The 25749-nt window shown below is 40.0% G+C and overlaps 1 long non-coding RNA gene across 2 annotated transcripts; it reads right to left on the bottom strand.

Annotated features, from left to right (window-relative positions):
* Positions 1–4525: 4525 nt before the first annotated feature.
* LOC132797798 (uncharacterized) lies at positions 4526–5923 on the bottom strand. 2 transcript variants are annotated; one of them, XR_009633781.1, is made up of 5 exons: positions 5859–5923; positions 5419–5798; positions 5176–5269; positions 4914–5112; positions 4526–4846 (listed from the first exon to the last, which is right to left on the bottom strand). It is a non-coding gene; the product is annotated as an uncharacterized LOC132797798 (long non-coding RNA). The 2 variants fall into 2 exon arrangements; XR_009633782.1 differs by lacking the exon at positions 5176–5269.
* Positions 5924–25749: the final 19826 nt, after the last annotated feature.

A 25749-nucleotide genomic window follows, 5' to 3' on the forward strand; every position in this document is an offset into this window, starting at 1 on the left:
TCGACCAAAAACAAGAGCACAATCTCCTTCTTGGCAACATAGGGCAAGCTTAGAACAAAATGTACCTACTTCCAGGCAGCATCAAAATGCTGCGCGAGAAAGTCGCTTACCCCGAGCATCAACAGGAAGTACAACCACACCCGTTCCAGCTGTGTCTGAACAACGAGTTCAAGGACTTATCACTTCTTCACTCGATAACTTTCGAGCGGAACTAGTCGCTACTATCGCTGATCAGGTTGAATTTGCCTTTAGAAACTTAAATATTGCCGCCCAACCGCCAATAGTTCGTTCCGAGGAACCGCAATTGGAATGGGATAACGAAATTCCAGATCAGAATAACGAAGGATTGGGGCAATCAGGAAATATATCTGGTAGTCTCGATCGGCCTGACCGAATTTCTAGTACCATTGTTAATTGGCATCTTAAGTTCAGTGGTACACCAACTGATATACCAATCGATGACTTTATATATCGAATAAATTGCTTGACCTCTCGTTGTTTGAGCGGAAACTTTGATACGTTGTATCAGTTTGCTCACTTACTATTCTCAGGTCCAGCGTTAACCTTCTATTGGAGATTTCATCGTAGCCCTCATCATAGGAATTGGTATAATCTTTGTTCTCGTTTATGCGAAAGATACCAAAATCAAAGAACCGATGAAGACATAAAAGATAGCTTACGACGCAGGAAACAAAAGTTTAATGAACCTTTCGATGAATATCTGGATGCTATGTTGAACATAGCAGATACGCTTAATTCTCGTCTATCCGATACCGAATTGGTCTCTTATGTTAAACAGAATTTGAAACCAGATCTTCGACATGAACTATTACATGTCCCAATTTCAAATTTAGCTATCCTTCGTAGAGAATGTCACAAGCATGAAGAATTCTACTCACAACTGCCTAAACATCAAAATCGAACGAATAACCCCAACCGAGTGATTCATGAGATTGCCTTAGAAAAAAGACCTGAGTTAGGCTCGGAAGATGAAGACTCAGAATCAGCAGAGGTAAATGCTATGAAGTATTCTGATAATTTCAAATGCTGGAATTGCGATGAAATTGGTCATCGTTACCAGGATTGCCTGAAATCACGTCGTATATTTTGTTATGGCTGTGGAAAACTTGACACATATAAACCAAACTGTACAAAATGTAAAACCAAACAGGAAAACTCGCAGAAGGGTATTCGCTTACCACCAAAAGCGGATATCCGCAATTAAAAATAGAAGCAAATTCCTAGAGTATTCTCAACCACCAGCTATATCGAATAACTTACCTGACTTACAAATTCATCGACATTTTATACCTTATCATTTGCGATTAGGAAAAATACACCCATCTCCAAAATCGCGTGCTGCTCATCGTATGCATACATTTTGGTCGAAAAAGCGTGTACTAAATTCTTATAGGATATCAGCTATCGTAAATAATGACAACGATATACGACCCTTTACTTACCTCAACATTCTCGATCAGCGTTGTTTGGCCTTGCTCGATAGCGGAGCAAATAAAAGCGTGATCGGAGGAAACTTAGCAAAGTTTATTCTTGAAAATAATATTAACTATCGTAAATCCAAAGGATTTGTTAAAACTGCTCAAAAGGTCGCTGGTACCATTAATCTTCCGATCGAATATAATTCGACAAAGCAATCGTTTGAGTTCTAATTGTTAGCGCCATCACGCAAGATGTTATTTGCGGAATTGACTTTTGTAATAAATTTGGAATTTCTGTTAGTTATGTTAGTGCAGTAACTGAATCTGAAATGGAAAATGAAACGATACCCAAATTGTCTCTTACAGTAATTCAAAAACGTAGATTACAAGCAGTTGTTGATTTTTTCCGTCATGCGAAAGGGACGGCTTAGGAAAAACAACACTTCTTGAACATACTATAGACACAGGAGATAGTACTCCTATTAAACAAAGATACTATCCCATATCTCCAGCTAAAGAAAAGCGACTTTGTGGCGAGATTGACCGCATGTTAAGTTTAGGAGTAATAGAAGAAGCTTCGAACTCTGCATGGTCCTCGCCTGTGGTTTTGATTGTTAAACCTGGCAAAGATCGCCTATGTCTTGATTCTCGAAAGCTAAATGCAGTGACGAAGAAGGACGCATATCCCATGCCTAGCTTAGAAGGTCTTCTAAGTCGATTGCCATCTGTTAAGTGCATTTCCAAAATCGATTTAAAAGATGCCTTTTGTCAAATTCCTCTAGACAAAGAAGCGCGACCAAAACTGCTATTACGGTACCAAATAGACCCTTGTATCAGTTTACTCGGATGCCATTTGGCTTGTGTAACTCACCTCATACAATGTGTCGTCTTATGGATCAAGTAATTCCCTATGACATGAACGAACACGTATTCGTATACCTAGATGATCTATTGGTCATGTCCTCTAACTTTGAAGACCACTTACTACATCTGACCGAAGTGGCAAATAGATTACGAAAAGCGGGATTAACAATAAATGTTGCCAAAAGTCAGTTTGGTATACGAGAAGTAGATTACTTAGGCCATGTAGTAGGAGAAGGCACACTTCGAGTAAATCAATGAAAGTACAAGCTGTTTCCGAATTTCCGGTGCCACAGTCCAGACGCCAACTGAGATGATTCCTGGGCATGACTGGTTGGTACCAGCGTTTTATTCCCCAGTACTCAACGGTCATCTTTGCACTAACAGAGCTGCTAAAAGGAAAGAAATTTGAATGGAATGAAGAGGCCCAACATGCGTTCGAAGCTATAAAACATAGACTGTGTGCTGCTCCGTTTTTGCGTCATCCCAACTATGAGTTGCCATTCATAGTGCAATGTGAGGCTTCAACATCGGCGCCGTATTAGCTCAACTTGATGCAGAAGGCAACGAACTACCCATTGCCTATATGTCAAAAAGTTGAACAAAGCACAACGAAATTATTCTACAACGGAACTAGAATGCTTGGCAGTTGTATTAGCCATTAAGCGATTTCGTATGTATATAGAAGGCCAATCATTCAAAGTTATAACCGATCATGCAAGTCTGAAATGGTTGATGAATCAAACAGACCTTCATGGCAGACTTGCGCTACATGCTAACAGTGATAGACACATTCTCAAAAATTTGGATGGGGAAGCATAAAGTCTAAAAATGCAAAAGACGTTGCTGAGGCCATGGAGAAAATATTTCAATCAGGGAGAGGATTCCCCAAAAATCTTCAAACAGAAGATGGTAAAGAGTTCTTTAACACTCAATTTAAGATATTAATGAAACGATAAATTATTGTCGAAATTAGTCAGCTATATTGTAGACAACCGATATGAATATATTCCCTGAATTTCAGCATTCAATTTGTTTGTGTTTATTTTAATTATTTACCATTTGCAACATATTATTTCAAAATTAATTGCTAAATTTGTTGTTACTCATAATTCAATTACACTCAAAGAAGAGACAGTCATGGAAAGAATTTCTATGACCAGTCTCAGCGAAGCTATGACATAAAATAAAAACAAGTTATATGAGATAATAATATGTATGTATATATACTTTATAGGGTCGGAGATGCCTCCTTCTACCTGTTACATACATTTCCTGACGGCACAAAGTTATAATAAAATAATATAATAATAATATAAAACAAGTAAGCAAGCTACAGTCGAGTGTACTCGACTGTGAGATACCTGATACCCAATTTGAATAAAAGCAATATATTTTGCGGTATTATTCTCAAAATATACCGAATATACTTCAAAAATACTAAAAATATACCAAGTGGTATATGTGGTATATCGATATAGTACCGCATTCAAAATATACCAAAGACGGCACAATATACCAGATTGTCAGCCAAAGCAACTAAGACCCTTAGTAAATAGGCGTTTTGCCCATACAAAAGTATTTCTTTAATAACTTCGACAATTTTATCTGATCGCAACCAAATTTTCAGGAATCATAACTACTATAATTATTATTGTATATACCAAAATTCGTAACTTCGTAGCTTTAAAATCACGCTTGTTATTCGATTTTTATGATTTGCGGGGGCGGAAGTAGGCGTGGCAAAAATTTGAAACAAACTTGATCTGCGTGCAAACATAACAAATGCTGTCGAAAATATAGCGAAAATATAGCTCTATCTCTTAAAGTCTCTGAGATCTACGGACGGACGGACAGACACACAGACGGACAGACACACAGACAGACACACACACAGACGGACAGACGGACATGGCTAGATCGTCTCGGCTGTTGACGCTGATCAAGAATATATATACTTTATAGGGTAGGAGATGCCTCCTTCTACCTGTTACATACATTTCCTGTAACTGGAAGAAGTTATAATACCCTTCTACCCTATGGGTAGCGGGTATAAACACACCTAGATCTATCAAATTCAATGACAACTCGAAATGAAGTTTAAATAATATTGTAAAATAACTCAGATACCTTTGCAAACACAATCTTAGTAAGGTTATATAGACGATTGTTTATTCTAGAAAAACATTCACACATTCATAGAAATTATTATAGTTTTTAAATTTTTGCGTTGAAAATAATTATTCTAAACCTAATACCTAAACTAAGACAATGGACATAATACACAACATAGAAAAATTGGAGACGCTATTTACTCTTGTAAAAGGGCAGGTGTGTTTGATGCAATTTTCGATGCTTGCCAATTCATGTTAAGAACAATCCCAAATCTACCATCTGGAGTTCACAAAATTTTAAGAAAACTTATACGCGATTTAAAAGCTGACCATTCTCCCAGAGCTCTGATGAGGCTTGGGCTAGAATTAAAAGCGCGACGGCACAGGCTTGGTAAGCATCTGATCTAACAGATTAAAGCTCGAAGAATAGCTCTGAAATCAATCTTCCATTTAATTAGTATAATTCACACAATTGTTTGTTGTTTCATCATACCATTACCTTTCTGATTAAGCTCAATTTTTATTCAAATCAAAATCAGAGCTCGCAAATAACTGTTGACCGTTTCTCGTTGTCTGCAAATAAGTGTCTTTTCCCGACTCTTTACGAAAAGACTCCATGAGAAACCAATTTATGGGTTCTATTGATGCTGATTCAGATTGGGGTTCGATTCAACTGGATGATGCTTTTCCGGGAAGAACTATAAGTAAACAAAATAAAATATTTCAAAAAATATTTGCAAAAATGTTCACAACCGACATACTTGAGAAATTGACGAGCATTTTAGTTAAATAGTTTATTTGAACTGACTCTGAGCTCTGGACTCTCTAGACTATACAATCGTCTAGATAACCTTACTAAGATTATGTTTGCAAGGTATCCGAGTTATTTTACAATATTATTTAAACTTCATATCGAGTTGTAATTTAGATCTAGATTCAATGACAACTCGAAATGAAGCTTAAATAATAATGTACAATAACTCAGATACCTTTGGAATAATTACCTCAATAATTTAGAAGAAACGAAATTATACTCCAGATGCAGGGCACCATGGGCATTCAGCGGTACATCATCGTGTCATCAGGGCGGCTTTCGCAGCCGCTGGCCTGAATTCCGACACTAACACCGATCCACGAGAGCTGAAAGCGTTTGCAATCGCCATCATAGCCGAAATGCTGATTTATAGTGTAACCCCAGTTCGACGGAAGTAAGAAACGAATAGTCATCTTCAGTACATTCTTCTAATCGACGATGCTCATAGTCATTTTTGACAGCAGCAACATCTTCAGTTCATTCTTCTTATGGGCGACTATTATCTTTAGTCATTCGATTCGGATTTGGATTAGGGTTCGATTCAACTGGATGATGTTTGTCCGGGAAGAACTATAAATAAAAAATAAAATATTTAAAAAATATTTACAAAAATGTTTACAATCGACATACTTGAGAAATTGAGGAGTAGTTTTATTTCAACTGAATCTGAGCTCTATACATCTAGACTATACAATCGGCTAGATAACCTTACTAAGATTATGTTTGCAAGGTATCTGAGTTATTTTTCAATATTATTTAAACTTCATATCGAGTTGTCATTTAGATCTAGATTCAATGACAACTCGAAATGAAGTTTAAATAAAATTATAAAATAACTCAGATACCTTTGGAATAATTTACTCAATAATTTGGAAGAAACGAAATCATACTCTAGATGCACCATGGGCATTCAATCTTCAATTTAATTAGTATAATTCACACAATTGTTTCATCATAACATTAACATTACCTTTGTGATTAAGCTCAATTTTTATTCAGAGCTCGCAAATAACTGTTGACCGTTTCTCGTTGTCAGCAAATAAGTATCTTTTCCAAACTCTTTACGAAAAGACTCAATGAGCAACTGATTTATGGGTTTTGGCTATTGATCCTATCTCGGCTATAGTGCAGTAGCACTATCGGAGGCGACAGAAACAGCAACGAGAAGCGGCATAAGATTCAAGATCCGCAGTCTCAGTCTAAGAAGCGACGGAGATCGACGACGAGTTTCGCAGGCTCAGCAACACATAGCACCAAATCGTAGCAACGAGTCTCGGCATCAAAAACGCGCAGCCTCAGCAGCGCATGGCGCAACATCCACAACGATAACGAGAAGTGGCAACGATCAGCGGTTCGACAGCTCAACTCTACTGCGCCATAATATGACGGATTTCGTCAGATTTAATTTAATCTAATAATAATATATATTCATTTGGTATATTTTAATAATTGATTACGAGACAGTAGGGGTATATTATAGTAGTCTGAGCTTTTCTTCTTGTTTATATTGAAGTCAATGGTTCCTGGTGCATATCAGCTTAGTAAATAATTCTACTTCATCTATGCAACATTTGTTTTGTATCGAAAGGTCCCGCTAATATTCGTAACCAGTGCTAAGCGATTTCCTGGAGAATTTCTTTAGTGTTGGCACGCAGTTGTCCGACGGAAGTTTCAAAATTTAATTAAATTGAATATTTTTCAATTGGCATTGTTATTGTGTTCATTGCGGATTTATCCTCACAGAGCACATCATTTAAGCACACTAATGCCGATTTACGAACGCCATAAACACTCAGCGCTCATCCGGTTTATTTGCTTGCGCACGACCAATAAACTAAAATAAAATAAAATACCAACTCAGTGAAACACTTAAAAGTCGCATACACATATATCTGTGGCAGGCAGCAAGTCGTCGTTGGCTGATGAGCAGCCCGGCCACAACATTATCCACTGGGAGTGGTAATGCGAAAGTTGGTTGGTATTCCTGATGAAAGCCGGAAAGGCAATGCTCGATGAGACCTACTCAGAGTTAATCAAATTAAGTTTCGGCTGCCATTGTGAAACAATCTGTGCGGACAAAGGTCATATGCAGGACGAGCCTCGATGAAGACGGAGTGGATGGACCGATGGGCGCGTAAATTAATCATCTTTTCTTTTTACTCTTTTCTTCGGCTGATGTTGTTATTGCATCTGTTGTTAGTGTTGTTCTTGTTGTTGTTGTGCCTGCATTTGTTGAAGTTTCGTCCAGATATGGCTTTTTTCTCACTTCTGCTGAATTTAATACTTAAGGTTTTTTGAGAGTATGAACTACTCTTTTTCTTAAAATACATTTATCATTAGCTGTTGTTGGCGCATTTGATTGATATTAGTGAAGTATCAAATGAAGTTATAAGAATTAGGGCGAAGCGAGAGCGCAATACTTAAAGCTTTTGTTTGTTGCTCTCTGAGCGAATTCGCCTCGCTTCGTCGCTCTAGTTAAGTTAGGCTTAATGTAGCTTAGCATAGAATTAGACAGTTGAAATAGAGAACATATCAGCGCGTCATCACTCTTGCCGTTTGTCTTTATCGTTTTGTTTTCGTCCTCTTACAACAACAATTAGGTCTACTCTTTGTTCGCAAATAAAGCGGAAATATTTAATATCATAAAACTCTTGTGATTTTTCAGCCGATTTTTATATTGTTTTCAATCTCCAAAATTTGGCCGATTTTTACATTATTTTAATTTCCAAAATTTTGCCGATTTTACGTTTTTCAATTTCCAAAATTTTGGCGATTTTTAAATTTTTTGCCTTTTAAAAATTTGCCGATTGTGACATTTTTCAATTTCCAAAATTTTGCCGATTTTTAAATTTTTTCCAATTTCCAAATTTTTTCCTATTTATTTGTTCAATTTCCAAAATTTTGGCGATTTTTAAATTTTTAAATTTTTAAAATTTTGCCGATTTTACATTTTTCAATATCCAAAATTTTGCCGATTATTACAAATATTTTAATTTCCAAATTTTTCCGATTTTTACGTTTTTTAATTTCTACCGTGATTATTTTTTTTTTTTTGAGAACTTTGCTTTATTTATTGAATCTTCTTCTTAATTTTGAGACTAACAATAAGTTTACGAATCTTAGCATTAAAATTTATCTAACAGTGTGTTTAGACTGCATTCTGGTTGCACGTCCCTCAAGTCGGTCGCTGGGTAGGTAAGTCATTGCGACGAAGACGTGATTGGTTGCTCAACCTTGTTAGACCTCTTGCCAGGTGGTTAGGGTGCAACAGTAGCTTGGTAAAGTACTTTTCTTCTGTTCTGCGATCACTTCTTTGACTGGTAGAATGTTTAAGTCGCGTTGTATGTTTTCGTTGCGAACGTACCACGGTGCCCCGGTGATGGTTCTCAAGATCTTCGACTGAGCTCGCTGGACTATGTCAATATTACTGTTGCTGGCATTCCCCATAACTGGGAGCCGTACATCCATATAGGCTTTAGTACCGAGTTATACAGCAGGACTTTATATTCAAGGCTAAGGGGAAACCGAGCGTTGATAAGCCAATGGAGGCTGCTGGCTTTTAGCTTTAGGTGTGTTCTTTTGGCTTCAATGTGCCGGCGCCATGTGAGTCTTCTGTCGAGGTGTACTCCTAGATATGTCACTTCGTTTGCTTGCGGGAGTAGAGTGTTGTTTAGCGTTAGCGGCGGGCAGTTCTGCCTGTTTAGGTGAATGTAACGTGCTTGCATTTTTGTTCGTTCACTCTAATTCGCCAATCTGATAGCCATTTTTCAACATCGACCATGTGAAGAGCTAGCTGCGCAGTTGCTTGCCTCGGGCATTTTGAGCGGCTAAGAATAGCTGTATCATCAGCAAACGTAGATGTTGTTATTCGTGTGCTTGTCGGGAGGTCTGCTATGTAGAGGACGTATAGTGTTGGCCCTAGCACACTACCTTGAGGAACTCCAGCTCCAACAGTGAAATCATCAGATATAGCAGTGTTGCACCTCACAACAAATTTTCTGTCGTAAAGGTAAGACTCTAAAAGCTTATGGGTGTTGCTGGGGAGCATTGTCTTGATCTTGTACATTAGACCTTCTAGCCAGACTCTATCAAATGCTTGAGAGACATCTAAAAATATGGCAGTACAGTACTCTCGTTTTTCGAACGCGTTCCGAATTTCTGATGTTATCCGGTTGACCTGCTCAATTGTTCCGTGCTTCTCGCGAAACCCAAATTGGTGTGACGGGATTCCTCCCTGGTCTTAGGTATATGATTATCCGAGTCAAAACGCATTTTTCAAAGAGTTTAGATAAGCATGAAAGTAGGCTTATAGGTCTATACGACGTGAGGAGTGTGTGGTCTTTTCCCGGCTTTGCTATCATTATTATAATTGACTTTTTCCATCTCACTGGATAGTACCCAAGTTTTGCAATGGCATTGAAAAGCTGGGTGATAGTGCAAACGGCGCAATATGGGAGTTCGATGATCATTTTGGGAGTTATGTGATCGCAGCCCGGAGATTTTTCGGATTCGATTGGCTCATGTTGAAGCTGAGGCTCATATGGGATAGTCGGCAAAGTAAACTCACTTGTGGCAGGATTTGGTTGGAATACATTTTTAAGGTGGTTGGCAAACGTGCTGGCTCTGTCTGCATCGCTACGCGCCCAGCCTCCTGTGGGATTTCTAATAGGCATCACGGTTTCTTTCGGTGAGCTCAGAGTTGGGTGAGCTCTCCATAGTGAGTTTTGTACTAGAAGTACACAGTTGTTCTATGTAGTGGCGTTGGACATATGCTTCTTCTTGTTGTAGAGCTTTAGTAAGTTCACGTGAGGCATGTCTTAAACTTTGCTTAGCAGATGGCGATCTGTGGAATTGGTTCTCGACGTAAGCGTCGCTTTTCGAGGACGAGCTGCTCGATTTATAGATTTGTCTTCTTTCGATTGCTTTGTGCATTTATGGTTTGAGGTGTGGAAGCTTGGGCTGCAGAGACAAGTACAGACTCCAGTGAATTAACAAAGCTGTCTACGTCGGGTTCATTGTTGAGATGGGGACTTAGCTCAATGTGTGAGCTAATATACTTTCTGTAATTAATCCAATTGGTTTTCTGTGAGGTCAATTTTAATGATTGTTCCAATGTTCCTGGATGCCGGAGTAGAATAAACAGTATAGGCGAGTGATCAGATGAAAGATCCGAAAGGCTTTCAGCTTATCAGATTTTTGGAATGTTTTTGTAATCGCAAAGTCTATTAAATCGGGCAGTTTCTTTGGGTCTGCCGGCCAGTATGTAGGTGTGCCAGGAGAAACATAGTCGAGCTTGTTCTTGGCGTTGATAATGGCATTGTGAGCTGCTTTCCTTTTGGAGTCCACGAGACGAGATCCCCAGTGTGTGTGCTTGGCATTGTAGTCTCCTGCTGCTATGAAGTGGTCTCCTAGTGAGTTGAAAAACTGCATAAACTCATCTTCAGCTATAGTGAAGCGAGGGGGCAGTATACGGCGGCTAGTGTAAGTTGGTTGCCAGTATTTAATTTTATATTTATAGATGTGGCCTGCAGGTAGTTTTTAGCAAATTTGTTATGATAATGGTGCTTGATACGGCTTCTGATTAGAATTCCAGTCCCACCATGTGCTTTACCGTCTGGATGATTTGTTCCGTGGAAAGTATATCCTCGTAGTTGAAAATTGTATTTGTTTGTAAGGTGTGTTTCTGAAAGCAGCATTACGTCATTATTACGTTATCATTACCGTGATTATTTTATGAAGAAAAGAGGAGCTTGTCGAAATAATCCAACAAGGTCAATCTCAATTTTTTCACTCATTCAAACAGAAAAACAAAACTTACTGATAACTGAAATCTATTACTTGGTTTAGATCAAGTGGCAAGCATTAAAACAAGCACTTCTTAGTGCATTCAAAATGACAACGAATAGTGCAGAACTTCACAAACAGATGTGTGAAAGAAAAATGAAACGAAGTGAAAGTGTCCTAGAGTTCTTAATGAAGGATCTATCAACGCGCGGAAATAAAGATAATGAACCATAATAGCAATACGTGATAGATGGTATAAGTGATTGAAGTGTTAATAAATCTATTTTATATAATGCCGATAGTTCAAAGAAAAACTAAAAGCGTACGAAAAAGGAAGGGAAAAGTGAACTATGTAAAAAACGATGATTATTCGAAAAAAAAAATACAATTAAAAAGAAGAGTAAGAGAGACGCAAAGGAAAAATATGACGACAAAGATAATAATAATAACGCTATAAAATGCTATAATTGTGGCGGCAAGGAACGTGTTTCCGAGAATTGCGATCATAAGAGCAAGAGATGCTTTTATTGCAGAAGCTTCGAAAGATTGTCAAAATAATAATAACAAAGTCGAAAGTGAGAGTAAGCCTAATATGCGAAAAATTGTGGACGAAGATTCAGTGATGTACAAACGAGTGAGAGTTGAAGATAAGAATTTCGTAGCCTTCTTTGATTCGGGAAGCAAGTACAATATCATGAATGACGTTTCGTACAAAAGTTTGAACAGTTCAGTCTTAAATAAATATTTATTTAATGGGTTTCGGATCTAAAAATAAAATAAAACCAATCGGATTCTTTAAAGGAAAACTATTAATTGAAGGTGACGAATATGAGACAGAATTTCTAGTGGTTACCGTGGTGCTTGTAAAAACGTGATGGTACCCCACGGTTATGCGTCGATTATAGATATAGATTATAGATTATAGATCAATTTCCGTTGCCACTGATTGAGGATAAACTTAACAGATTGCAGGAAGCCAGTTTCTTCCGCACTATTGACCTTTAAAATGGTTTCTTTCATGTCGATGTTCACCATGACAGCCGAAAATATACATCATCATCGCAAATTTTTGCCGATTTTTACATTTTTCAATTTTTAAAAATGTTGCCGTTTTTACATTTTTTAGATTACAAAATTTTGTCGATGTTCACATTTTTTCAATTTCCAAAATTTTGCTGATTTTTAGATTTTTTCAAATTCCAAAATTTTGCCGATTTTACATTTTTAGATTTCAAAATTTTGTCGATGTTCATATTTTTTCAATTTCCATTTTTTTTCCGATTTTTACATTTTTTGAATTTTCAAAACTTTACCGATTTTTACATTTTTTCAATTCCCAAAATTTTGCTGATTTTTAGATTTTTCAAATTCCAAAATTTTGCCGATTTTTATAATTTTTAGATTCCAAAATTTTGCCGATGTTCACATTTTTTCGATTTCCAAAATTTTTCCGATTTTTACATTTTTTCAATTTCCTAAATCTTTCTGATTTTTACATTTTTTCAATTTCCAAAATTTTGCCGAGTTTTACATCTCTTCAATTTCCAAAATTCTGCCGATTTTTACATATTTTCAATTTCCAAAATTTTGCCGATGTTGGCGCATTTGATTGATATTAGTTAAGAGCATGAAGTATCAAATGAAGTTATTAGAATTAAACCGAAGCGAGAGCGCATTAAAGCTTTCGTTTGTTGCTCTCTGAGCGAATTCGCCTCGCTTCGCCGCTCTAGTTAAGTTAGGCTTAATGTAACTTAGCATAGAATTATGAAGAAAGTTGAAATTGAGAACTTATCAGCGCGTCATCACTCTTTCCGTTTGTCTTTATCGTTTCGTTTTCGTCGTTTTACAACAACAATCAGGTCTATTCTTTGTGTAAAATTACGAAAATCGAAAAATATTTATTGTTGTTGGGAGCAAAAAGACAAGACACTTTGAAGGCTGCTGATGCGCAAATTAAACACGTCTGTTTCGTTTGCTAGTTGCGAAAGGAGAGAGCGACAATTTATTATTTGCCGGTTATTCCGACATTAGTAGTTAAAGGAAAACAAAAGTTGAGCGAAAGCTTATAACTAAACTGTAACAACTATAGCAAAAGAAGAGCGCAAGATTGAGTCTAAATGTAACTGCTCAGTTAGGCTGAGCAGGCTTACAGTGGGACAAGGCGCTTGATTTAACACCGGCCACCTTGGAATACCCGACGTGGGATTTCAAATCACTGGCAACCGTGCTAATTTATGGATTGGGCGCTTGAATGTGCCAGTGCCCGTTCTAATTTCGGCCACCCGTATTTGGCCGTCTGTTCCTCGGGTTATGCCTGCGACCCTTCCAGTTATCCACCGCTGAGGTGGTGTGTTGTCCTCGTGAACCAGGACGAGGCATCCGACCTCAAGCCGGGCTGTGGAGACTTCCATTTGGTGCGGATTTGGAGGTTGTGGATGTAGTCCTTCGACCACGCGAGCCAAAACCGCTGTCTGAGCGTGGATAACATTTGCCACCGTCGCAAATACGTCAGCTCTTTGTTGGGCCTGTCTGGCACGGATCCTTGCGGCAGCGAACGTATGGCTTGCCCGATTAGAAGATGGCCCGGCGTTAGAGCCTCGCCATCGTTGGGATCGGAGCTGAGTGGAGTGAGAGGCCGCGAGTTGAGGATGGCCTCGACATCTGCCAGATGAGCTCTGACCTCGCTTTCCGTCAGTGACGTGTTGGCCGATTTGCCGGACGAGGAGATGCTTTGCGGATTTCACGACGCTTCCCACAGCCCTCCCAAATGTGGGGCTCGAGGAGGGATGAAGTGCCATTCTATCCCCATCTCCGACGCGAACAACTGCAGTTTCTCCTGCTGCTTCGAGTAGGTTGTTTGTCCCGACGAAGTTGGTGGCGTTGTCCGAATACATCCGAAGTGGAACGCCACGCCTTGCGATGAAGCTTTTTAGGGTTAATAAAAAACAATTAGTGGACAAGTCAGCAACCAGTTCTAGATGAACAGCCTTTGATGCAAAACACACAAATACTGCTATATACATTTTAAAGGAGGCCGTCCCCGAATTCTCAAGGAAACATTTATGGGTCCGCAAAAATCAACGCCACAAATGTGAAATGGACGTGAAGCAATCAAGCGATCAGTTGGTAACTGCCCCATTACTTGTTCCATTAGTTTTGGCTTGTATAGAAAACAAAGAATGCAACCACGAACTATTTGTGTGCATTCTCTTCGAGCATTAATCAGCCAAATTCTTTGCCTTAAGAGCGAAATCATAGTTTTAACACCAGCATGACAGTTGGTCTGATGCAAGTCTCTTAAATACAGTCTGACCAAGGGCGAATTTTTGACATTAAGATTGGAAACTTGGCATCGTCGTCAATCGGTGCATTTAATAGTCTGCCACCTACGCGGATCAACGAAAGAGATTTTCCTGGCTCAGAGATTTTCTGAATAAATGGAGCGAGAGATTGAACATTTGGTTGAACTAATTGATTTGCTTTTAGTTTTTAAATTCCAAGTTGAATTCGGACCGCTGAACCAATTCAAATAACTTTAACGAGGCAAAATACAACTCCTGTTTACTAAGTGCTGAAGAACAGTTTTTAGTTTTTGGCCAGCAAATGAATTTATACACATAGGCAATCACTCGAACCAACCTTTGTACGAAGAAAAGCGAGCCAGTATAGATGACAGAAAATCAGGGTTGGTAGTTAAACAAACCTGAGCTGATTTTTTGTTTCACTGTTTTTAAATCGGTTGACAATGAAAAATGAGGATTCTTAGGCCACTCACACTGCTCTTCCATTAAGAATAGTGGGCCTTCTAACCATATCGAGTCGACTAATTCATCGATGTCACACCCACGAGAACAAATATCGGCAGGGTTTGACGCAGAAGGCACATGTCTCCATGTAACATCTTGTGTGAGGTCTTGTATACTGGATACACGATTTGCTACGAATGGTGCTAGCGAAGAAGGCGACATTCTAATCCAATACAGTGTGATTTCTGAATCTGTCCAAAATGCACACTGTCGATTCCGCATTTGCCAAGCATTGGCTTGACGTACGACCACAATTGCGCCAGTAAATACGCTGCACACAACTCAAGTCTTGGGATCGACTTGGTTTTAAAGGCGCAACTTTTGCTTTTGATGTAAGCAATTTACATTTCACTTTTCCATTCTGATTAGCTCGTATATATAAACAGCAGCCATAAGCGTGGCTGGAAGCGTCTGCAAATCCATGAATTTGGATCTTGGCTTTGCTGGAATTGGTGTATCGTGGGATGGATACTTTATCAAGGTTTAGTAGATTTTCTTTAAATCTCTCCCATCTCGTATGCATCTGCATAGGGATAGTTTCGTCCCATGCCAGATGATTTTGCCAGAGCTCTTGCAGTAAGATTCTGGCTTTAATACTGATGGGGCTCAGCAAGCCAAGTGGGTCGAACATACGAGCTGTCACAGAGAAAACGTTGCGTTTTGTTGGGCTAAGATCGGTGAAGCTGGAATCCAAATGATATCGAAATATATCAGATTTTAACGTCCACCGCATGCCCAATGTTTTGGTCGAATCTGTGTCGTTGAAACTGAGAACTTTATCAGTTTCATTCCCATTGATTAAAGTAGGGTGGTTGGAGTACCATTTGGCCAATTGGAGACCACCGGAGCTTAGGATATCTGACACTTGGACACAAATCTCCTTCAGCGTATCAGCATCGTCAGCTCCAGTAAGCATGTCATCGACGTAGAAGTCATTGCAGACGACTTTAGCTCCAAGAGGATGTGTTTCCTTATGGCGAACACCAAGTTCGTGAAGGCTTCGTATGGCCAGAAAAGGAGCAGACGCAGTGCCATAAGTAACTGTATTTAGTTGGTAAATTTGAAGCTTTTCTGACGGATTTTCACGCCAGACAATAAGTTGAAACATCCGATCCTTTGGAGACATGCTTACTTGTGTATACATTTTAGTAATATCTGCCGTGAGGGCAAACCGACTAAGTCGAAAGCGAATTAGCGACGAGAAGAGTTCCCTCTGTATAGTTGGCCCCACCATTAGAATATCATTCAAAGAATAATTAGAAGTCGTTTTGCACGAGGCGTCGAAAACAACTCGAAGTTTGGTGGTGGCACTATCAGGTCTCAGGACGCACTGATGAGGTATAAAATAGTGTGGTCCTGGTGGAAAATCAACGGGAGACATATTACCAAGTTCTATATATTCTTTCATGAAACTGACATACATTTCCTTTAATGTTGCGTTTCTTGAAACCTTGCGTTCAAGTGAAAGAAACCGACGTTTTGTCGTTTCGAAGGACGAACCAAGTATTTTGGGTCTGTTTTAAAAGGAAGACTAACTTCTAATCGCCCTGTCGATAGAGTTGTCACTCGGTCAATAAAGTCCTGTTCGCAGGCTCTTTGCTCTGACGAATATTTAGCAGCGCTCGATAAGTCTGGAACTTTTCTAAGTCCCATAGCCTTTCTATCAGCGAGTCAAGTTTTAAATCTTCCGACGAGTACGTTGTTGCACCACATAATGGGTTCTGACTCGGAATACCTTTGCAACGCCCTGACACAATCCACCCTAGCAGAGTTTTTGTAACAGAGGGCCACTGTCATTCAATTTAATTTGGCCTGTGCACAAAAGGTCGAAAGGAATCGGCTCCTAATAGCAAGTCGATTCTCTGCGGCTTGTAGAAATAAGGATCAGCCAGTTCCACGTTAGCCGGTATTTGTAATTGCTTGACTGGAATAAAGCTGTCTGGCTGCTGGTTCGAAATTGATTTCAGCACCCAAAATCGGCGTCAAACTGATGTTTGTTAACACGAGATGATATCGTTGTTGACACTTCATGTCGGGCTACCAAGTTTGACGTTCCTATAGCCGTAACTGTCAAACACTTGTTGGCTCGCGACAACCTTAGGGCTTAGGCAAATTCTTCAGTCATGAAATTGACCTGAGACCCAGAATCCAACAAAGCCCTGGCCAATTGGAATTGACCGAATCTATCGCGAATTTTCACAACAGCGGTAGCCAGAATGACATGGTCAATTTCTGCTGTTAGCTTAGCTACGTGCGCTGGATGTGACGATGCTTGGCCGCTCGAGCTACCAGGCTGTTGATGTTGACGCTGGCTCATACTCGTTGTCTGAGGCTGAGCTGACGCATCGAATCTATGCAGCAATGTATTGTGCGATTTAGAACACACTCTGCATTTTGAAGATGTGCAGCTGGATATTCTATGCCCAGACTGCAAGCAGTTTAAACAAAGGTTCTGGGTCTTGGCGAAACTGAATCGTTCTGTAACCGGCAGTGCACTGAAGCCTTGGCAACTGCTTATAAAATGATTCGCGTTACAGAACTGACAACTAGGGTTGCTGGACTTAGACGCTGAATACGACGCTTTGGTAATCCGTTTGGGACTCGGTTCTGGCTTAGGGCTCGTTCTATATTTCGAGCTTTCCTCAGCTGAAATATGCTGATAGCGCCTATTCAAAACATCGACACAATCAGACCATTGTGGAAGCCTGTTATAGTCGAGCTGTTCTTCATACTTTGATTTGGTTGTATGGTCAACCTTTGACAATACAATATGTATGAGAATCGCGTTGGTGATATCTCGTTCATCTCCTAGTGACAACAAATTTTCAAAAATTGCCGAAACCGTATCTATAATGGTCCTCAACCCAGATGCCGAAGGTTTATTCATTGGCGAGATATGAAACAATTGTGCGATCGTTTCGAAGAATATAAGACATTTGTTGTCGTATACACGCCTCAAGTTTTCTAACGCTTTTGGGTAATTTACACCCGAAACTTGGAACGCCTTTATTGTTCCTAATGCCTCATCAGACAGACATGAAATTAAGTGATTGAACTTTTCAATATTTGATAGCGACCGGTCAGAATCTACAAGACTTTCGAAAAGGCTTATGAACTGCTTGTATTCTGAGTGCTTGCCATTGAACTTTGGTAAGTTCATTTTAGGCAAGTGAGATCTATACGATGCTGGCTGAGCCACTCGGTCCGACACAACGACATTGTCTTGATGCATAATTCTTCTAAGGAAGCAGCTAGAATTGTCCGGGTCAATGCAATCAATTTCAGATTGCAACTCCATGGCATCTGCAATGTATTTATTTAGTATATCCAAACGACATTGGATCTCAATTTTATTGATGGAACCTGTTTCATTTAACACTGTTAATCTAAGCCTCTCAATACTTTCTTCTAGCTTTGATAATCTAGAAAATAACAGCGTTAATTTTGCACTATGGCAATTTTCAATCACGGTTTGATTTAATTCAGTCTTCCCTTTATCTTTCGACATTGCGACTTGGTGTATGTTTCTGGGTTGTGCAAGTTAAGCAAAGAGAAAACACACTCTACTATTAAGAGAAACACCAATGCAAGAACTCAAGAGAATGTTTCTAATGTCAAACTCAACAGTGAGCGTAGCTTCAATGTTAGTTTGAGCGGCGCCGAACAAGCAAAGCAAGAGCGAAAACGTTGTGTTCGAACGAGAGCGAAGATGATCGACCAAAGCGAGAGCGAAACTTATTAAGCAAGCGAGAGCGAAGATGATCGAACAAAGCGAGAGCGAAACTTATAAGGCAAGCGAGAGCGAAGATTACCAAATAAAGAGAGCGAAAAATAACTGAAATTATGCTCAATGTAATATAAAGAACCTGAAAGCATAATCATAAAGTTGCGAAGGGTGTTCGAATGTTTCGGCACTTGGATTTATTTCACTTATGTGTGTTGCATCAATTGTTCACTACAATTCAATAATCAGTGTCAGGCAACTGGACTCTTGTTTAATACAAGATATAACAGTCTGAACTGGGAAACAATCACAATGAATGTCACCAGGTGTTATTAACAAAGTTTTCCAGTTGTTGACACTGTTACCTGTTCATCAGAAGAGCTGTTGACTTCTGATTGATCCATAAATCCAAAAGGCCAGCAACGAAACAACGCAAACGAATGTGTTTGTACTTATACGCACTCAGCTGCCAACAAGGTGTGAAATTAATTAAACTTATCAATTGCAATAATTGAATTTTCTTTATGTTTAATTAACAAATCAACAAAGTCTTTATTGTAGTCCCTGCTCGGGCGCCATGTAAAATTACGAAAATCGAAAAAATATTTATTGTTGTTGGGAGCAAAAAGACAAGACACTTTGAAGGCTGCTGATGCGCAAATTAAACACGTCTGTTTCGTTTGCTAGTTGCGAAAGGAGAGAGCGACAATTTATTGTTTGCCGGTTATTCCGACATTAGTAGTTAAAGGAAAACAAAAGTTGAGCGAAAGCTTATAACTAAACTGTAACAACTATAGCAAAAGAAGAGCGCAAGATTGAGTCTAAATGTAACTGCTCAGTTAGGCTGAGCAGGCTTACAGTGGGACAAGGCGCTTGATTTAACACTTTGTTCGCGAATAAAGCGGAAATATTTAATATCATAAAAACTCTTGTGTGTGAGAGGGGTTTTGGAGGAATTAATAGGCCTTCGAGTGTATTTGTAGGTTTATTTGGATAATTGAGTTGATGTGTTTTAACATTTTAAAATTATAATATTTTCCGGTAACTTGCTTCTTGCTCGAGTGCGCGCTTACAACTACTCGTTTTGATTATCGATATTTATTTAAGTATTTTTAGCAAATATCGCGATACCAATACTGCATGCAGTATCGATACCGATAACTCAGGGCTTATGAACACTGGCTAATTTGTCCGTTGTTCACAGTCGGCCTCTCCTGACACATCGACGCGTCCTCGCGAGATTCGGGGTGGTTCATACTCCAAATCCTCATCGTCGGTCTCCGATTTCTTCTCTGATTTCATATCGGCAACAATTTTTCTGATTTTCTCGTCGTGCAGCTGTATAGAAAATAACCAATCAGCTTCGTCAATTATGGTTTTGAGATCTTTAAGCATGCTGTATCCATCTCATGATGATCTTCGAATGGTGCTCGACTTAGTGCATCCACATGACTCATCTGTGTTCCAGCGCGATGAACTATGTCTATGTCAAATTCTTGAATACGCAGCCACCATCTAGCAATCCGGGGTATAAGCTCTCGTTTCTCCATTGACGTTTTCAGTGCATTACAATCTGTAACAACTTTCAGCTTTTACCATATACATAGTATTTAAATCGCTCCAACGATTCCACAACAGCTAAAGCTTCAAGCTCGTAACTGCGAAAGTTCTTCTCCGGTTTGGAAGTAGCTCGGCTTAAATAGAATTGGTCGATGATAAATGAATTGGTCGATTACTTGAAAATCAGGTAAAGCAGCTTCTTGATAGCTATCTCTTAACTTACAATATTCAGGTGATTGAAAGGCATCGGAATCGAGATTTATTTCCGGGAACAGTTCTAACTCTACTGCTGCGATTTCTGTCACTTCTTCGAAGGATCTAGAAAGTGCATCAGCTACTACATTTTCACTTTCTTTTCTGTGTTCAATATCAAAGAAAAGCCCTGTAATTTAATTGCCCATCGAGCCAGCCTCCCACTCAAGTCTGATTGGTTCATTAACCAACGTAGGTTTGCGTGATCAGTAACGACTTTAAAAGACTGTCCTTCGATATACAAGTTATTAAGTTTGTCCCTCCTCTGGTTCCAAGTCGATGTCCTCGGTCCTGGGAAGTGGATTTACGTTGGAGGAAACTGTTCCTCTTTAATCATAGGCCTTGTGGCTCTATGAAGTTTTATCAAATAAAGATTCGATTGAATTGCGGCTAGTGCCGGAGATTTATTCAGACAGCTAAAGCTGAAGGGTAGAACAAAACTGAAACTTATCAAATAAACATTTTAATGCTAAACTCTAAGAATGCCAGCGGAAAAGTACTGGCAAGCAGCTCCTCCTACAAATCCGTCGCTGCTTGCTCAGCATATTGTGGCACAAACAGTCGTTGCGACACATGAGACTTTATGCGCGCGGGTCGCTACATCACTTGCTGGCCTGCGCATGCGAGGGCAGTTCGTGTAGAGAGTTGCTTGTTAACTACTCCCCCCTCAAGTTCGTGGCCGGCCTCGGTGACGTCAAGTTGGGCGATGGCTCTTTTTAGCTTCAAAGAGGCACGTCTTCTATGGCTGTATTGGTAACCGATGATTAGCGCGCAGAAGACAATGCTGACCCCAACTCCGATCAAGAACCATATTTTTGGCGATCCTGCTGCCTCGACTTCATCCTTGAGTTGGCGTATGAAGTTTATATTTTGCTCGCTCATTCGATGTATTGATGAGAGACTCAGGATTTGATCGTGCCCGGTGATGTTAAGGAGTGGGGAAGCGGCGATACTCGGACTTTTACCCACGACTGCGTTGTGGTTCAAGTATCTTGTATTGTTGATCACCGCTACATGCTCGAACGTGATGAGGTATGTTCCCTCCAGCATTACCGTGGGCCCCTCGTCTGCAGTGACTTGAGCGTGTTGCTCATTGATGACAATGGTTCCTTCGTCAATCAGTGTGACTGGCAGCAGGTGGCTTGGTTGCGTGCGGCAATTGGCTAGTCCTCCAGCATGTATCTCTCGGGCGCAGCTCTCACGTGTTGATTTTTGCAGAAGGTGGCGTAGCTAGTGCGCACGCAATCGCTAACTGCGAATATTCCGTCGTCGCAATCCGCAATTATGTCGTCTCGGATTTGTAGGACTGTATGATTGTGCGATACCGTTCTTTTACAAATTTGCTTAATTCTAGGATATTCTATTAACATATGGATTTCGTCTTCTGATTGAAATATTTTAATTTTAGAAACTTCCATTAAATAAACTACGGGGACTTCTGTGAGCTGATTATCAAATATCGACTTCAAATCGTTTGTGTCAAAAATTGTAGGATTTATAATGTCTGATTTGGCAAGAGTGATTGTTTGAATTAAATTCTGGATTTCTGTGATTAACATCCTATTCCGAGTCATAAGCGTTTCAAATAAATTTGGGGTGTCTAGGAGGTCACCCTTTTTGCATGTATTATTTTATTTATTGCGTCTGTGAGTTTATTGATCTGTTTCTGAGTTTCTGTATTAACGAGTACTTGTCTATTGTTTGAGTCTATTAATTGATTTTCTGTCATTCTTATTTTTCTATGTCTGCAGCGTCCGGAGTTCCCGCAACAATTTTTAGTGCTGTGCCAAGAAAATCTAAGCTTCTGGCCATTCTATGGTGAACTGTTAGAGCGGACAAAAGTGCTTCTATGTGTTCTACATCTATGTCTAACAGTTTTCGCATATGCGAGTGGGGGAAAAACTCGGACATTCTTTTAGTATCCTCAACTATCTTATAGAAATTGCTTAAGCTACTTGAGTGTTTTACATAACTAAGTTGTTCCCATGCCAGAATACTACCATCGACGATAGGGATATAGTTTGCATTGGAAAATCCGAGCTTGCGTCGCTGTTAGCAAAGTCAACAGGGTAAGAACTATCATGGCGGTCCTGTAAGATACATTCTTATTAGATTTACTTTTTACTTGCCGATAATTACCTAAGGTTGTCTTTATGGACCACCCTCCCTCTAATAAGCACCGTTGTTCCTAAATCAGCTTGTATCTTTTCTTCGGAACATAAAGGTGATAGTTTGTTACCTAGTCTCTTGTTGTTTTAATATAGACTGTTTCGCCTACATCAAAACCTTATTTTGTCTGTCCGGGTTGCACCTGCGTAGTTGGTCTTGTTGTGCCTTTACTATCTTGTTTTGGATAGTTTGGCGCATTTCGTCTGATGCTGTGTGGATTACATCCAGTGGTCTTTGCCCTGTTACGGAATGCACGCTTCTGTTATATTCAATGACAGCTCTGAGAATTGCTTGTGTTGTGTCGCAGATCTGTTTATCAATCTTAAGACATCTCGCAATCTCGACTAATGTACTATGGAAGCGTTCCACTTGCCCGTTGGAGCAGCTGTGAAGCGGGGCGCGTTGACCAAATCAATGTTAAATTGATTTTTAGTAGCGAGGTAATTGTCTCTGAGCTGAAGGACGCCTCATTGTCACAATAAATTGTTTTTGTATCTGGGAAGAGGTTAACCGCTTGTAGTATGGGGTTAATTGTGTCCGTTATTGACCTGGATACTATTGGTTGTACAATCGCAAATTTTGAAAATTTATCAATGCAAGTTAGGAATAATTTTTTATCGGTTGAGAATATGTCGATGTGAAGTATTTCGCCTATGTGGGTTGGGGCAGGCGTTTCGCCAAGCTCTTGTTTTCTCGGGTGCCTGTCGTATTTTCCTTTCATACATACTTTGCAGTTTATCACTATTTCGTTGGCTATCTTGGTCATTTTGGAAAGTAGTAATCCCGCTTAACCTGTTTTACGTTTTCTGGAGCTGCTCTATGAGTTCGGTTGTGTTCAGTATTTAGGATTTCTATTTGCTCATCTTTGTTGGTGATATCTGACACGATCGTTTTGCAGTGTCGAAACTTGGTAGACGGAAATTGTGTGCTTAACTCGTGTTGCACAGCGGCCAACGTTGGTAGGTCGCAATAAATTGCGTTAACTACCTCAGGATTGACGGCATTTTTCAACGTTTCGGTTAGATTGTATTTGTCCGTGAAGTGTATTATGTGGCGCATTTTGCTGCCAAACATAATAATTTTTGGTGCAACGCATAACGTGCCTCTTCTAAGACCACCTGAAGCCGTTTATGGGTTGGTCAATCGTTGGGATTGTGAAAGTAAGTGACTCTTTACTATGAATGGTAGCTACGTCAGATTGGGGTTCACTTTGCAGAGCGTTTATGTTCTGGCGCGATAATGCGTCGGCTACGTGATTGTCTTTCCCTGGTTTATAGAAGATTTTCGCATTATGCTCTTCTATAAACGCTTTCCAACTCTTGATTTTTGCGTTGGTGTTTTTTTCAGACACGGCAAAGGTGAGTGGTTGATGGTCAGTGTAGATGCGGAGCTCTCTAGTACCATACAGATAATTCTGCAATTTACCAAGTGCCCACACGATTGCTAGAAGTTCCCTTTCATTGGTGGCGTAATGAGTCTCGCACTGTTTTAACGTGCGTGAGATCATTGTGATTGGCCTGCCTTCTTGGGACAATACTGCACCAATGCCATTTGCAGAAGCGTCAGTGGTCAGATCGAAAGGTTTTTTAAAGTCAGGATACATTAGTATGACATCTTCCGATGCTAAAATGTTCCTTAGTCGCTCGAACGCATCGCGTTGCGTGTCGTTGAACTCAATCGGGATTTTCCTCGACATGTGTTTGCTGACAGAACCATTTTCACCTTTTAGTAAATTGGTTAATGGTCTAGCTATAGAGGCGAAGTCTTTTACGAATACTCTATAATAGCTAGCTAGGCCTATGAATGATCTTAGCGCATACAGGTTCGCCGGTTCGACGTACTCTTGAATTGCTTTGACCTTTTCAGGGTCCGTTTTGGCTCCGTTTCTGGTTACGACAAAACCGAGGTATTCGACACTGTCTTTGAAAAATTGGGTTTTTCTTTGGCTTCTCTCATGTTGGCCTCTAGTAGGCTTTGTAGTATTACGTCAATGTGTCGAATGTGATCCTGTTCATTTTCTGAAAATATTATTACATCATCAACGTAGACGTAACAACATTTCCCAATTTGTTCTCTTAAAACGTCATCAATTGCTCTTTGGAAGATGCTCCCAGCATTCTTTAATCCAAAGGGCAATCGGCAGAATTCATATTTCCCCGTTCACAGAGAATGATGTTTTCTCTCGATCTTTTTCTGCTAGGTATATTTGATGATACCCAGACTTCAAGTCGAGGGTTGTAAAAATTTTGCCTTACCCAGATTCGCTAGAATCATTGGGATACTTGGCATTGGGTAGCGGTCGGCAACAGTTCGATCGTTTAACTTCCTAAAGTCAATTACGAGTCGTTTGTTTTGTTGCCTTCGGAATCGAACCCTTTTTGTCGACAACCCAAGCTGGGCTGTTGTACGCGGATTTTGACGGTCTGATGATACCGCCTTCCAGTAGTTGTGAGATTTCGTTGTTGACGAAATCCGCCACACCGTTTGGATACGGGTAGAGTTTTGAATATACCGGTTCATTATCTTCGGTACGAATTGTGGCAACGACAGACGTGTTGAATGGCAGTGCCTCGTTATATTGAGGGATCAACGTCCATAGGCTGACCCTGAGCCATTTGGCCGTCTTTGTCTTGGGTTTTGTTATGATTTTGCTTTCCTACGGAGTGTGGGTTTTTCTCCTGGCCTTTGTTAGGTTTTGAATGTTGCCGATTTCCTGTTTATTGTTTTCATTGTGTTGGCTCCTCTCTGCAATTGCTTTTGCATAAGAGGCAGCGAACTGGCTTCTTTCTATGCTGTTTTCAGCCTCGCGAGCCAGGGCCAACGCCGATGGCAAATCTTTCGGCTGGGCTGGCACTACGAACGCTTTCACGGATTTCTTCAAGCCCGACATGAATGCGTGTAAAGCATCGCTTCTGACCTCTTTGTTGAGAATCGTAGCCGCTTGCTCATCGTGTGTCATCACAATCTTGTTGGTGACCAATGTGAGCTTCTTTTCAACCTCATCAAAGTACTCCATTAGACCTAGGTCGCCTTGCCTAACCATTTCCAACTGTTGCCTGAGTACACGCAGAGACGTTTTGTCCGCGTACGTGCAGTCTAAACGTGCGATGATCGCATCGATATTTAACACTGTATTGTGGGATGTCAGGACTGACCTGGCTGCTCCGCACACTTTGTTGCGTAGAATTGCAACGGCCTCGTAATGGGCCTCGCTACCCCTGTAGCG

This window comes from Drosophila nasuta, unplaced genomic scaffold (assembly GCF_023558535.2).
Source record: "Drosophila nasuta strain 15112-1781.00 unplaced genomic scaffold, ASM2355853v1 ctg21_pilon, whole genome shotgun sequence".
Lineage (NCBI taxonomy): Eukaryota > Metazoa > Arthropoda > Insecta > Diptera > Drosophilidae > Drosophila > Drosophila nasuta.